The 12953-nt window shown below is 41.8% G+C and overlaps 1 long non-coding RNA gene across 1 annotated transcript in view; it reads left to right on the forward strand.

Moving 5' to 3' along the window:
- The first annotated feature begins 9302 nt into the window (after positions 1-9302).
- The window catches only part of LOC130540583 (uncharacterized), a 41241-nt gene continuing 37590 nt past the window's right edge, over positions 9303-12953 (forward strand). Inside the window, exon 1 of the long non-coding RNA XR_008954580.1 lies at positions 9303-9712. This is a non-coding gene — a long non-coding RNA (uncharacterized LOC130540583). The remainder of the gene's footprint in view (positions 9713-12953) is intronic.

A 12953-nucleotide genomic window follows, 5' to 3' on the forward strand; every position in this document is an offset into this window, starting at 1 on the left:
TATGTTGGTGGACCTGTGTTCCTAGCAGTGACCTTCATAACTGTTTCTTAGATTTTTCTCCCCACTTATGTGAGATAGGAAGCCTAGAAGTGGGAGAAATGCCTTTCCCCAGGTTTGATAAAAGGCAAATTCCTTCCCCATGGAGAGGAGGCCTTTGTTAAGGAGAATTCACTGTGTGTTTCACAGTGGTTACTCTTCCCTCCCTGTGCGAGAGTCAGGAGATCTTTTTGGTTCATCCTGAGAATCTTGTGGAGTTGCTGGAAGTAAGACTCAGAAGCACATCAGGACCCCTAAGACTGTGACCCCCAGGAGTTTCTCACTCTCTAATTAGTTCACATTCACCTCCAGAAATTCATCATAATTATCATTTTACTGTTTTTACCAGTTGTTGACTCCAGCAGCTTCTTCTTCAGGTAAGCTGATCTCAGCTTTGATTCTCTGGATTTACCTGTCTCTCCAAATTTTGAGGCAGCAGTTTCCCCTGCAACTTTATTCCCTGATTTATCTGAGAAAAGCTGTTGATTTTCAGTTTGTTCAACTTTTTTCTCGTAAGGGTGGAGGGTAGCATCTTCCAAGCTCTTTACACATTAGAGCTAAAACCAAAGTCTCTATCCTGTTTTTTTAACTTACTCTTGGTTCAATCTTGTATCTAAATGTTTTGTGTCTAAATGTTTTTCCATGGAGATGTACAGGGTATTATTAGTTCTTTAAAACTGTTTTGTATATTTAGTTTTACCCCCTTTTCTCATGCCTACTGTTGCACATTTTTATTTTCTACCTTTTTTCCTCCTGATTTGCATTGCCAGAAGGATGTCAGTATTACTGAATGAAAAAAAATCTGTTAAGTTTGTCACCTCTGTTTTATCTCCTATTTATTTGATTTCTTATTTTCTATACCTTCAGCTTTTCTTAGGTTTTATTTGCTACTTATATGTTTTCTCTACTTAAGTTGGATGCGTAGCTTGTTTGATTTCTTCCACCATTATTTAACAATATACTGATAATACTCCTCTCTCTATTACTGCTCTTCCTATTTTCATACTTTTGCAGTAATTTTATTGTTTTTTAAATAGTTTGTAATTTCAGTTTTAATTAACTCTTTGACATAGAAGTTACATTGGAGAGGAGATTTTTGTTTTCCATTTTCAAGTGAATTTAAGTTTTTCCTCTTTGCCTTTTATGTTAATGTCTACTTTTATTGCACTGCATTGTTAGACTGTAGAATGTATGGTTTCAAATGTGAAGAATTTTTTCACTATTTTTATGGCCTAGGATATAAATATTTTTGTGAAAATGTCATGAACTTTGGAAAGTAATGTATTTTCTGTTTGTAGTGTATGCAATTCTCCATTTGATCATTTAAGGCAAATTTTCAACTGATTTTTCACTTTTTTCACTTGCTATTTGTGCCGTGAAAAATAAGATGTGTCTTTAAATCTGTCAATACAATTGTACTTTCATCAATTTCTCTAATAGCTTTTTAAAGTATTTTAATGCTTTGTTATTTAATAGATTAGCATTAGTAATTATGACTTTATTTTAGGTAATCTTGTCTAATCAATGTTAAGTAACATTCCACTTCCTTTGTGTGCTGTTCCATGAATTTTAATTTGAGTTCCGATAGTACTATAGGCATTTCTGCCTCTCTTTTTTTGGCATTTCCTTAATAAATCTGTACTCCTGTGAACCTTTCTAGACCAACTTAGTTTTAAAACATTTGCTATAAACAGTATGCAGATAACTTTATGTTTTGCATATTATATGCTTTTTTAAAATATTATATTAATTAGAAAAATATCTACTCTCTTTTATACTGATGATTACATGGTTTGTTCTTAAAACATATTAAACTTTAATTTCTCTGTTACAATGAAACACATAAGCATTATCTATCTAGTCCCCTACCCCATCTTCACTCAAAAACCCTAGTAACCACGAGGAGAAGGATCGACACATAAGTAAAGAACTATTTGTTTAACCATTGAAACATACATGTTTTTTCATGCTATTTCTCCTTTATACCACACATGTTTGTGACAGATTATGGGTTTTTTAATTTAGATGCTAAAATTGTAATCCATAATACATTATACTTCTACCACTTTAAGAATTTTTTTTAATTAGCATTAGGCTTTATATTTACCTTTTACAAATATTAAGATGCTAACATTTATATTTGAAACACTACCATTGTTATCATTCATTTCCTTCTTATTACATTTTTCCTATAAATAAGAGTTTCATTTTTCTTAATTTCTCAGACAGGCAGAGAATTGCTTGAGGTTTAGTTCTTTTAGTTTTTTTTGTTTTTTGTTTTCTTAATAAATACATGCAGTAGTTTTACTTTCTAAGTCATTTTTCCAGCCCTTTTATATTGACAGTTTTTCCAGGTTCAGAAATTTTTGATCACAATAATTTCCTTTGAAAATTCTATAGACATTGCTCCATTGTCTTCTGGCATTTAGAATTGCAGAAAAAGAGACCGTTGCCAACTTAACTATTTTTATTTTTACATAAAAATTTTATTTTCCCCTCCTTAATTATTTAAAGAGCTTTTCAATTAGGTATTTATTTTTTTCACCTTATGCATAATGATAATTTGAAAAGCCAAATAGTTCTAGAAGACTTGTAACTTAATATAAACCCTCTCCCATTTACTGCTCCACAAAGGCAACTACTTTCAAATTTTTTAGCTGATTTTGAAAAACGTACTTCTGTAACTCTAAATAGCAGGCTTATACTGCTATTTGAATTCTCAACACAGTTTAACCAGTCCTTACTTTAGCTTCTTAACACCATCCACCCAGCCCCCATAAGTGTGGGAGCTACTGATTCCTGAGAGTTTGAGTTCTGTGAGGGGAATGTGTTCTTCTTGGCTTTTCCTGCTGGCAGCTTAGAATCCTGCTTTTGTCAGTCAGCTGTGTCAGTTACACTTCATCTACTGCTCAGCTTCCCAATTTTTTTTTTTTTGGCTACTGACATTCTATTTTTCTTTGCCATTTTCAATTATTGTCTTCAAACATTTTTTTTTTTTACTATCATTTTAGTGAGATTTTAAGGGAAAGTGAAACTAAAGGCATGTGTTCAATTACCCATATTTAGCCAGAAATTCTGATGTTTTTGATCCTTGAAATTCAAATATGTTACTAGATATATCTAGGAACATATTTTCTTTTATCAGCTTTACCTCGCTGCTCAATCAGGGATTTGGTTCCACAAATCTTAATTTTTCCTTTGTACAGGGAAGTCTGTTTATATTTTGTATTATTCTTCCATATGTTTCCTTTCACTTTCTGAAATTCTACTATAAATGGATTATATGTTCTGGATCTATTCACTTTTATCATATTTTTGTTCATCATTTTCATCTATACAAATTTCCTCTGAATTCTGGGATAATTTATCTAAATCAACTATTCACTACTTCGTTATGTTTTCTGTAAATATTTCATAACCATATTTTTTATCTAGAATTTTTTTCTGGTCTCAGAAGTTCTTTTATTATTATTGTAATTTTATTTTTTAAGATAGTCTTGCTCTGTCACCTAGGCTTGAGTGCAGTGGTGCAATCATATAGCTCACTGCGGCCTTGAAATCCTGAGCATAAACAATCCTCCTGCCTCAGCCCCCTGAGTAGCTGGAACTACACAGGCATTCACCACCAGGCCTGAGTAATTAAAAAAAAATTTTTTTAGTAACACATCTCACTTTGTTGCCCAGGCTGGTCTCAATTTCCTGGGCTCAAGTGATCCTCCTGCCTTGGCCTTTCAAAGTGCTGGGATTACAGGTGTGAGCCACTCCACCAGTCCAGATGTGCCTTTTTGATAGATGCATTGTCCTTTTAAATCTTAATAAGAGCATGGATTATAACATTTTCAAATTCCTTCTTTGTTAACAAAAATGTATCTATTTAACAGGGAAATATTAATTCTAATTCTTAGGAACAATCTCCTTTTATTGGGACCAGTAAATTTTTATATGCATTTGATATTTCTTTAATTTATTAATTTTTGAAGAATTGAGGTGTATTTGGGAAGAGTACACTATTTGGAAGTCACTTGGAATGAGTAAAATGCACAGAATCTTGGGGCACTACATTATAGCTGAGAGCAAAGCCATGATGGGGGAACAGGATGGAAGAATAAAAGTGGCCAAAATTATACCACACCTTTCAGCAGAAAACCACTCTAGCCTAGCCCCAGACCTGGCTGCTCTTGAACATGGCTTATCATTATGGTCTACTTATTTGAACCCCTTCCCTCCTTCATGGCTTAGCTCTAGGTCCTGTCCTTTGACATGTTCTCTAAAAGTTTGACTCTTTCCAGGATTAATGCAAATTCTCAGTTTTCTGTTAGTTTTTACAAGACAACTGCTGTGGTTAGAATGTGTCTCAAAATTCTGATGTTGACAATGCAATGGGATTAAGAGGTGGGGCATTTAAGAGGTCATTAGACCATGAAGGCTTCTCCCTTCTGAATGGGATTTAGGCCCTTATAGAAGAGGTTTTACAAAGCCAGTGTTAGGCTATTGCCCTTCCACCTTCCACCATGTGAGAACAAAATGTTTCTCCCCTCCAAAGAAGTCATCATCAGAGTGCCATTTTGGAAGTTGAGAGCTTCCCTCACCAAACACTGAACCTGCCCACCCTTTTATCTTGGACTTCCCAGCCTCCTCAACTGTGAGAAATACATTTCTATTCTTTATAAGTTATCTTGTTTCAGGTATTTTTTTATACCAGCGTGAATAGACTATGACCACAACTCAAGGTAACAACTGTCTCCAATGTCATTACTGATACTTGCATTGCTATTAGTTCTAACAAATACTACAGCATTTTAATTAGCATACGTGTAGGCCAGTTCAATCTTCCAGTTTAATTCCAGAAAGAGAATATCTCATCATCTGAAATAGATGGTTATTTGCCTTCCTAAAAACAAAAATGTTAAATGTAAAAAAGGCATATTAGTCTAAAGATTCTTTAATGAAAGTAATATTGAGACTTGTTGTTGTTTACTGTTGTTCAGAAACTCACCAACTTTGTGTCTCTCTCTGAAGATCACATAGCCCAAATCCACAAACTGTTTTCTTAAACACTTGGGACTAGATGTATTCAAACAAAACATATTTTGACCATATGATCCAGCAATTGCTGTCCTTGGTAGTTAGCCAAAAAGGGAAAAATTTATATTCTACACAAAACCCATACATGCATGTTTAGAGTAGCTTTATTCATAATTGCCAAAACTTGGAAGTAACCAAGCTGTCCTTCAGTAGGTGAATGGATGAACTGTGGTATACTTAGATGATGGACTATTGTTCAGTATTAAAAAGAAATAAGCTATAAAACTACACAAAGACATGGAGGAAACTGAAATGCGTATTAGTAAGTGAAAGAAGTCAATCTGAAAAAACTGTATATTGTGTGAATCCAACTATAGGACATTCTGAAAAAGGCACAACTATAGAGACAGTAAAAAGATCAGTGGTTGCCAAGAGTTAGCAGGAAGGAAAAGATTAAGTAGGTGGATCACAGAATTTTTAGGGAAGTGAAACTATTTTGTATGATACTATAATGGTGAATACATATCATTATACATTTGCCAAAACCCATGGAATGTCCAACAACAAAAGTGAACCTTAATGTCAACTGTGAACTCCGGATGACAGTGACGTGTCAATATAGGTTCATCAATTGTAACAAATCTACCATTCTGGTGGGAGATGTTGGTAGTGGGGAGGATATGCATATGTGACAGCAGGAGGTATACAGGAACTACGAACTTTCTGCTCAATTTTGCTGTGAACTTAGAATTGCCCTAACAAAAATTAATCAAAAAACTCTCATATCTATAGATTAAGAAACATATATATATGTTTTTATATATATTATGTTTCCTAATATGTATCTATTAGAAAACATTGTCCTATTTGTTTGAATTGACTGTTTATTTCCAGAAACAGTTTGGAATGATATTGTCCATTATATTCCAAGGATGTGGGACATCCTGATTGTGTTATTGGAAGGGCTTTGATCTTTTTGGATTAACAAATGTGTTACTAAGTAAGATGGGGCATGGAGGAGGCTACACTTTGAGTCTGCAGAGACTTTTTTACTGCTTTACCTTGTCTCTTCTTCAACACTTCCAAAATAATCCTCATTGTTAACAGTTCTAGCTATTAAGCCTGCATGAAAGCTCGGTTCAATTTGCATTATAATTCATTGCCATCCCTGGGGAATGTTTTCCAACAATCCTCATTAAAGCTGTTATTTACAGGTCAGATGGTGGAGAAATGATTACACATATTTAAGAACCCCAAATGCAGATTGTCAAATTATCTGTGTAGCTGGAGGAGGAGGAAAGTTGGGAACGAAGGAAGAAAGGAAAGAGAGAGAGAGAGAGAGAAAGAAAGAAAGAAAGAAAAAGAAAGAAAGAGAGAGAAAGACAGAAAGAAAGTGACGAAGAAAGAAAGAAGAAAGAGAGAGGGAGAGAGAGAAAGAAAAGAAAGAAAGAAAAAGAAGAAAGAAAGAAGGAAAGAAAGAGGAAGGAAGGAAGGAAGGAAAGAGAAGGAAGAAAGGGAGGGAGAGAGAGAAGAGAGGGAGAATTCACAATCTCATTTATTCCTTTCTACAAACAAGTAAACAGAGTCCTGGAAAGTTGAAGATTAAGTTCTGTGGTTTGGGTTGTGAGCTCAGGGACCCAAGTCTTGAGCCTACAGCTTGCTCTCTATCTCTACTCTCCCTTTACAGATATTTCCTTATTTTCTTCTGAGAGGTTAGCAGAGGTAGGGCAATGGAAGGACTTTCTTTTGAGATGTCTCACTGACTCCTGTTCAAATAAAGTTTCAGGAAACAGAGGAGTGGCTTGGGGCTTCAGCTTGCATAAATGAGTTGTTTGAATCTCAGCTCTAACATTTCAATCACGTCACCTGACTGCAGGGATCCTCAATAGTTCCTACCATGTCCAATACTAACACCTCAGAATTAGGAGTCCTCAGGAACCATTCCTGCAGGAAGGGACAAGAAGGAGGACCTTGGCATTCATCTATGTCCTCTTGCAGTCCATCTTGGTCCAAGGGACAGCAAAAAAACTCTGGCCGTAGGGCTGGGCTGGGCATGTCCCGCGGCTGTGTGGCTGTGTGCAACAACCAGTCTTTGCTCAGGTTTCTTATTCCTGTCCTGTGCTTGCTCCTGTCTCAAGTTCAAACCCCAGCCTCTAGACCTCTGGACACAGACCCTGCACACAGACCCTGGTTTGTGGTGTTTGGTCTCAGCTCTTCCCCGTAGGCTCTGCCTTAGAACATCGAACTCCTCCCTCTCAGGAAGTCCTTTGCACCCCAGTCCTGCCTATGGGAGCCAGAGGCAGAGCTGGCAAGGAGCAGAAAAGACAAGTGCTTCCTGGAGCACATTCTCCAAAGGCAGAATCTCAGAAGACCTCATGGTTGAGGAAAAGTGTTAAGAGGCCTGCCCCTCCCCTCACTGCACCCACTAGGATGGAAAGCCTGATGGTGCTTCCCACCTGGAGCCTGGTGCTCCTGTGACCTGCCTCTGCCAGTGACAGGGAAATCCAGACCTTTTCCTCCAAGTAGCACCTGCTGTCAGAAGCGGGAGGGGAGGGCAGAGGACAGGACGCTCTTCCTTCTATGGCTACAAAACAGAGTCGGATGGCTTCCCCCTTCCCCGAGAGAAAGCACAACTCTAAGTGGCACCCTCACACCTGCCTGTATTTTAATGAATATTATCCCACCATCTATCAACAGCAAGTCAACAAGCTTCACACCAGGGGAGAAAAACAATCCTCGCCTTGTCAGCCCTGCCTCTCCGGGAGCAGCTGAGGGTCTCAACGCCCCCTGACTCTCTGCCACCTCTTTTTCCCTGGGGGCTGTTGACAGGGTGCAGTGCAGCATGGAAATGGCTTTGGCCTCAGAATGTGGCAGAATGACAACGTGGCAGAATGGCTTGGGATTGGCCATGGGCAGGCACAGGCACTCTGTCCCAACTGTCTCAGGACTTTCCAGTCCTCAGAGCAATGCTCTGTGATGGGTGTTTCTATCCCCATCTTAACAGAAGGGCCACCGGGGGTTGGAGACATGCAGGGACTCCCTGAGGCCACACTGCTAACATGGGGCAAGGTTAGGCATATGAATGAGATCTGACCCATGGATCCCTCAGGGTCTTTCTGCCTTGCTTTCCCACAGCCTCTCCCTGAGGATGCTGCTCAGCCCACTGGACTTTAGATGTTGAGAGGTGGCAGCTTGCTGGCAGCCCTAGCAGCCCTCGCTCCCTCTCGGTGCCTCCCCGGCCTGGGCGCCCATTCTGGCCGCGCTTGAGGAGCCCTTCAGCCCGCCACTGCGCTGTGGAGGCCCCTCTCTGGTCTGGTTGAGGCTGGAGCCGGCTCCCTCAGCTTGCCGGGAGGTGCGGAGGGAGAGGCGCCGGCAGGAACCCGGGCTGCGCGCGGCACTTGCGGACCAGCTAGAGTTCCAGATGGGCCTGGGCTTGGCGGGCCCCGCACTCGGAGCGAGCGGCCCCGGGGAGTGAGGGGCTTAGCACCCGGGCCAGCAGCTGCGGAGGGTGCGCCAGGTCTGCCAGCAGTGCCGGCCCACCGGCGCTGCGCTCGATTTCTCGCCAGGCCTTAGCTGCCTCCGGGCAGGGCTGGGGACCTGCAAGCCGCGATGCCTGAGCCACCCTCCACCACCCCCCTCCCCGCCCCCCGCCGGGCTCCTGCGCGGCCTGAGCCGCCCCCTGCTCCACGGTACCTGGTCCCATTGACCGCCCAAGGGCTGAGGAGTGTGGGTGCACGGCACGGGACTGGCAGGCAGCTCCACCTGCGGCCCCGGTGCGGGATCCACTGGGTGAAGCCAGCTAGGCTCCTGAGTCTAGCGGGGACTTGGAGAACCTTTATTTCTAGCTAAAGGATTGTAAACACACCAATCAGCACCCTGTGTCTAGCTCCTGGTTTGTGGATGCACCAATCGCATTCTGTATCTAGCTAATTTGGTGGGGACTTGGAGAATCTTTAAAATGTCTAGCTAAGGGATTGTGAATACACCAATCAGCCCTCTGTATCTAGCTCAAGGTTTGTAAATGCACCAATCAGCACTCTGTATCTAGCTAATCTAGTGGGGAGGTGGAGAACTTTTGCGTCTAGCTCAGAGATTGCAAACGCACTAATCAGCACCCTGTCAAAATGGACCAATCAGCTCTCTGTAAAACAGACCAGTTGGCTCACTGTAAAATGGACCAAACAGCAGGATGTGGGTGGGGCCAGATAAGAGAATAAAAGCAGGCTGCCTGAGCCAGTAGTGGCAACCCGCTTGAGTCAGCTTCTGCATTGTGGAAGGTTTGTTCTTTCTCTCTTTGCAGTAAATCTTACTGCTGCTCACTTCTTGGGTCCACACTGCGTTTATTAGCTGCAACGCTCACTACTATGGTCTGCAGCTTCACTCCTGAAGCCAGTGAGACCACGAACCCACCAGAATGAAGAAACTCCGAACACATCCGAACATCAGAAGGAACAAACTCCGGACAGGCGGCCTTTAAGAACTGTAACGCTCACCTCGAGGGTCTGCGGCTTCATTCTTGAAGTCAGTGAGACCAAGAACCCACCAATTCCGGACACAATGTTACCCCAGATAATCAGCGCCATTTTCTGAAGCTTGAGATGCAGGAAAAGAGGAGTGCTATCCATTAGATGGAGACAGGAAGTAGAAAAAGGTAAGACCTCTGAGAGGTATCCCTGGTGTGGGAGCATGTTCGTACCTGTAAGGCTGTGTGTGCTCACACACCCATGGCATCTGTGGGAGTCGGAGCTCTATGTGACTGCAACCGAGAGTGTGTTGATTGGTGTTTGTCTGTGCATGATGGAACAGTGTGCCTTGTGAGCATACATGGGCATGCTTCATTCTAGCCTGCAGACAAGTGCTATAGAGAGATGGCAGAGATGCTCCCAGGCTCCCCTAGTACCTTGTGAGCATACATGGGCATGCTCCATTCTAGCCTGTAGACAGGTGCTATACAGAGGTGGCAGATATGCTTCCAGGCTCCCCTAGGCCTAAATGTGTCAACGTCTCTGAGCCACTTTACTCATCTGTTTAAGGGGAATGAGGTGATTCAGTGATAGGATGTGTGAAAAATCCAGTATGGTGCTTGACAAATGGTAAGCACACAATCAATTGTAGATACAAACCAACTCCAAATTCACTTAATTACCTTGTCACCTATCTTTTCCACGAAAATAAAGACTTTGTCAAATGCTTGAAGTCCAGATTTGCTTGCTTTCCAGTGTTTCCGCAGTCTCCCAGCCTAGAAAGCAGTGAAAGAAGTGTTTGGTCCTTTGTAGCTAATTCTTGGCAAACCCTCGCCAAGTCTTAGGGATCACTTTCTCCCTCCCAGGTGCTCACAAAGACTGTGCCTTTAAAAGGAGAGCAGGAAATAAATACTGACACATGTGAAATGCTTCCTATCCCTGTAAGAAAGAACCCCACTCCTGGCTCCTCACAAGGATGTTAAAAGATGCCCTTTCCTGGGCCTACTTCTCTCCCCTGCTTCTCTTCATGAGCCCCTAGGTTCTGGAAAATCTCCATCTGCCTTTAAAGCTGGTTTCTATCATCTCTATTAAAGAAAACCCCACTCAGCTGGGTCCTCAGCTACTTAGTAACAATTGTCCAATTTGCAGCCTCACTTCCTTTTATCATAGAATTGCCTGAGCAGGTGGTCCTCCTCAGCTCCTCTCCTCCTCGCAGGATAATGCCTTCCTTTGTGCTCTGCCTGGCAGGAGAGGCCCTTGTGGGGATGCTGCTGCCTGAGGACTCCAGGGATTGAGTCTTTGCCAGCCCTTGGATTTCTCTCCTGGGTGATTCCAGTGGAGGTGCTGGGCTCCTCCCAAAGGACATAAGCCAGGGAAGTGGATCTAAATGCAGCCCCAGACGAGACAGAAGCCGGAGAATGGCAACAGGGAGGGTAGGGGGAGAACCGGATGATAAGCCAGGACATCAAGAGTCAGGGAAAGGGGGATTCAGCTGTGTCCTGGAGAATATCCCTAGGTTTCCTGATCTAGGTAACAGTGGGCATCTCCCTCTTCAGACTTCTTGAACTGTCCCCTTCAAAGAATTAGATCGTAACTCTTATTGCCCATTACCTTTGTAGACAGAATTCTGGTTTCCTAAATTTTGCAATACTCTCTCTCTCTTTTTTTTTCTTTCCTGTATTCCTATTGATCTAGCTTCCTTGGAAATAGCTTCTCAGTTCAAGGGAATAAAAATTCTTCCTTGGATGGGGAGATTATCACAATGCCCCTTGGCAGTGCTAAGACAGCTCTGTGCTAGAGCCCAGGATCTGAAAGGACAGAGGCCGTCTAAATGGTGTAGGAAAATGGAATAGAATAGGGGCAGAAATTTCATTACAGATAATGGAAACAAGAACAAAGCACCTTTTCTCTCCACTCAACAAAGAGGCTTCTTTGATATGGATCTTGGTGGTGTGAATGATGGCGGGAGTGGGGCTGGAACAGTGGCTGTCAGGGGGATACTGACAATGGTGGAGACAATGAAGGTGGTGTCAATGGTGGTATTGGGGAGAGGAGTGGTGGCAATAGTGATAATACTGTGGTTCCTGAGGTTACTGAGGATGATGAGAATGCTGTAGAGCTTTCATCTGGAATATTCTCCACACTTCATTTCTAGTCAAGTCCTACCCATCTCACTGCATCACGGAAAGAAGCGGGATTTGGAAGCGAGAATTCCTACTGCTCTTGCAACCTTGTAAATTTTACCTTTTTTGGTCTTCAATTTTCTCATCTATAAAATGTGGGGATTGGAGAAGGTGAATTCAAATAATCCTGCCACTTCTTAAATTATAGCATTTCAAGATTTCAGGCTTAGCTGTAGTCCTACTTTCTCCCAGACACTCTAGGCCACAAATTTCCTGTTTCTCTGTGTTTGGAGGATGCTTGATGTCTAAACCATCCTCTTGGTCATTAGCATTGACTATTATGCTTATTGTGGTGTCTTGGACTTGGGATTGGGTTCCCATATGAATTATTTTTGGTTCAGCACCTGGAACAATATCACACATTATAGACATTCAATACATGGTTGATGTTTCCTAGGAATGAAGAATTACTCAACTAACAATTGCTGAACATTTCTACATTCCAAGCTCTGAGCCAGGTCCAGATATAAAGGCACATTTTCTGACTGTGAGGCCTTGCTAGTGGAAGCAGTTTATCTCCCAGTGTGAACCATTAAGTAAAGGACAATATGACAAGTTTTCATAATGTACATATGAACGAAGTGAAGTTGCTGGGGAGGGGACCTGTGTAAAGTATAAGATAGGATGCAGTGTTTCAAAGGGAATCTTGAAAGATGATTCTTGTCTTTCCATTGACAAGAAGAAAAAGGCATTCAGGCAAAGAGAATTGAAACACCATGTGTAAAGGGTGAAAGTGCATGCCTAGGGAATAGTGGTTTGGCATGAAGGCTGATGCCTGACTGTGAAGAGAGATGAGCTTTATCATCTGGCCTCTATGGAAAAGTTTTAGGCAGGAGTTTCCAGCATTTTCAGAAAAGCCCTATGATGGCAGGGTAGGAAATGGACTGCAATCCAGAAAGATGCAGGCAGGAAGGTATGGCAGGAAAATCTTACAGACTTCGGCTTTATAATGAGACCTGACAGAGGTAGGACATAAGACTGATGGGGCAGAGAGCAGTACTCGTGGGGGCTTCAGGAGGAGGCATCTATAACTTGCAATGACTTACTGGATCTGCAGGGTGAGAGATAGGGCGAAATCTGGAATGGTTTTAAAATTTCTTGCTAGGGTAACAGGTCCTATTAGAAAGGATGTAGGGAGAGGAGGGTTGATGATGATGAGTGGACGAAGATGATGAGACCATTGTCTTTGCGTCTTTGGTATCAGTGTGGTGCATAAGTGAAGTGGACATTTGGAAAATGTCCCTTT

Source organism: Pan paniscus, chromosome 9 (assembly GCF_029289425.2).
Source record: "Pan paniscus chromosome 9, NHGRI_mPanPan1-v2.0_pri, whole genome shotgun sequence".
NCBI classification, from domain to species: Eukaryota; Metazoa; Chordata; class Mammalia; order Primates; family Hominidae; genus Pan; species Pan paniscus.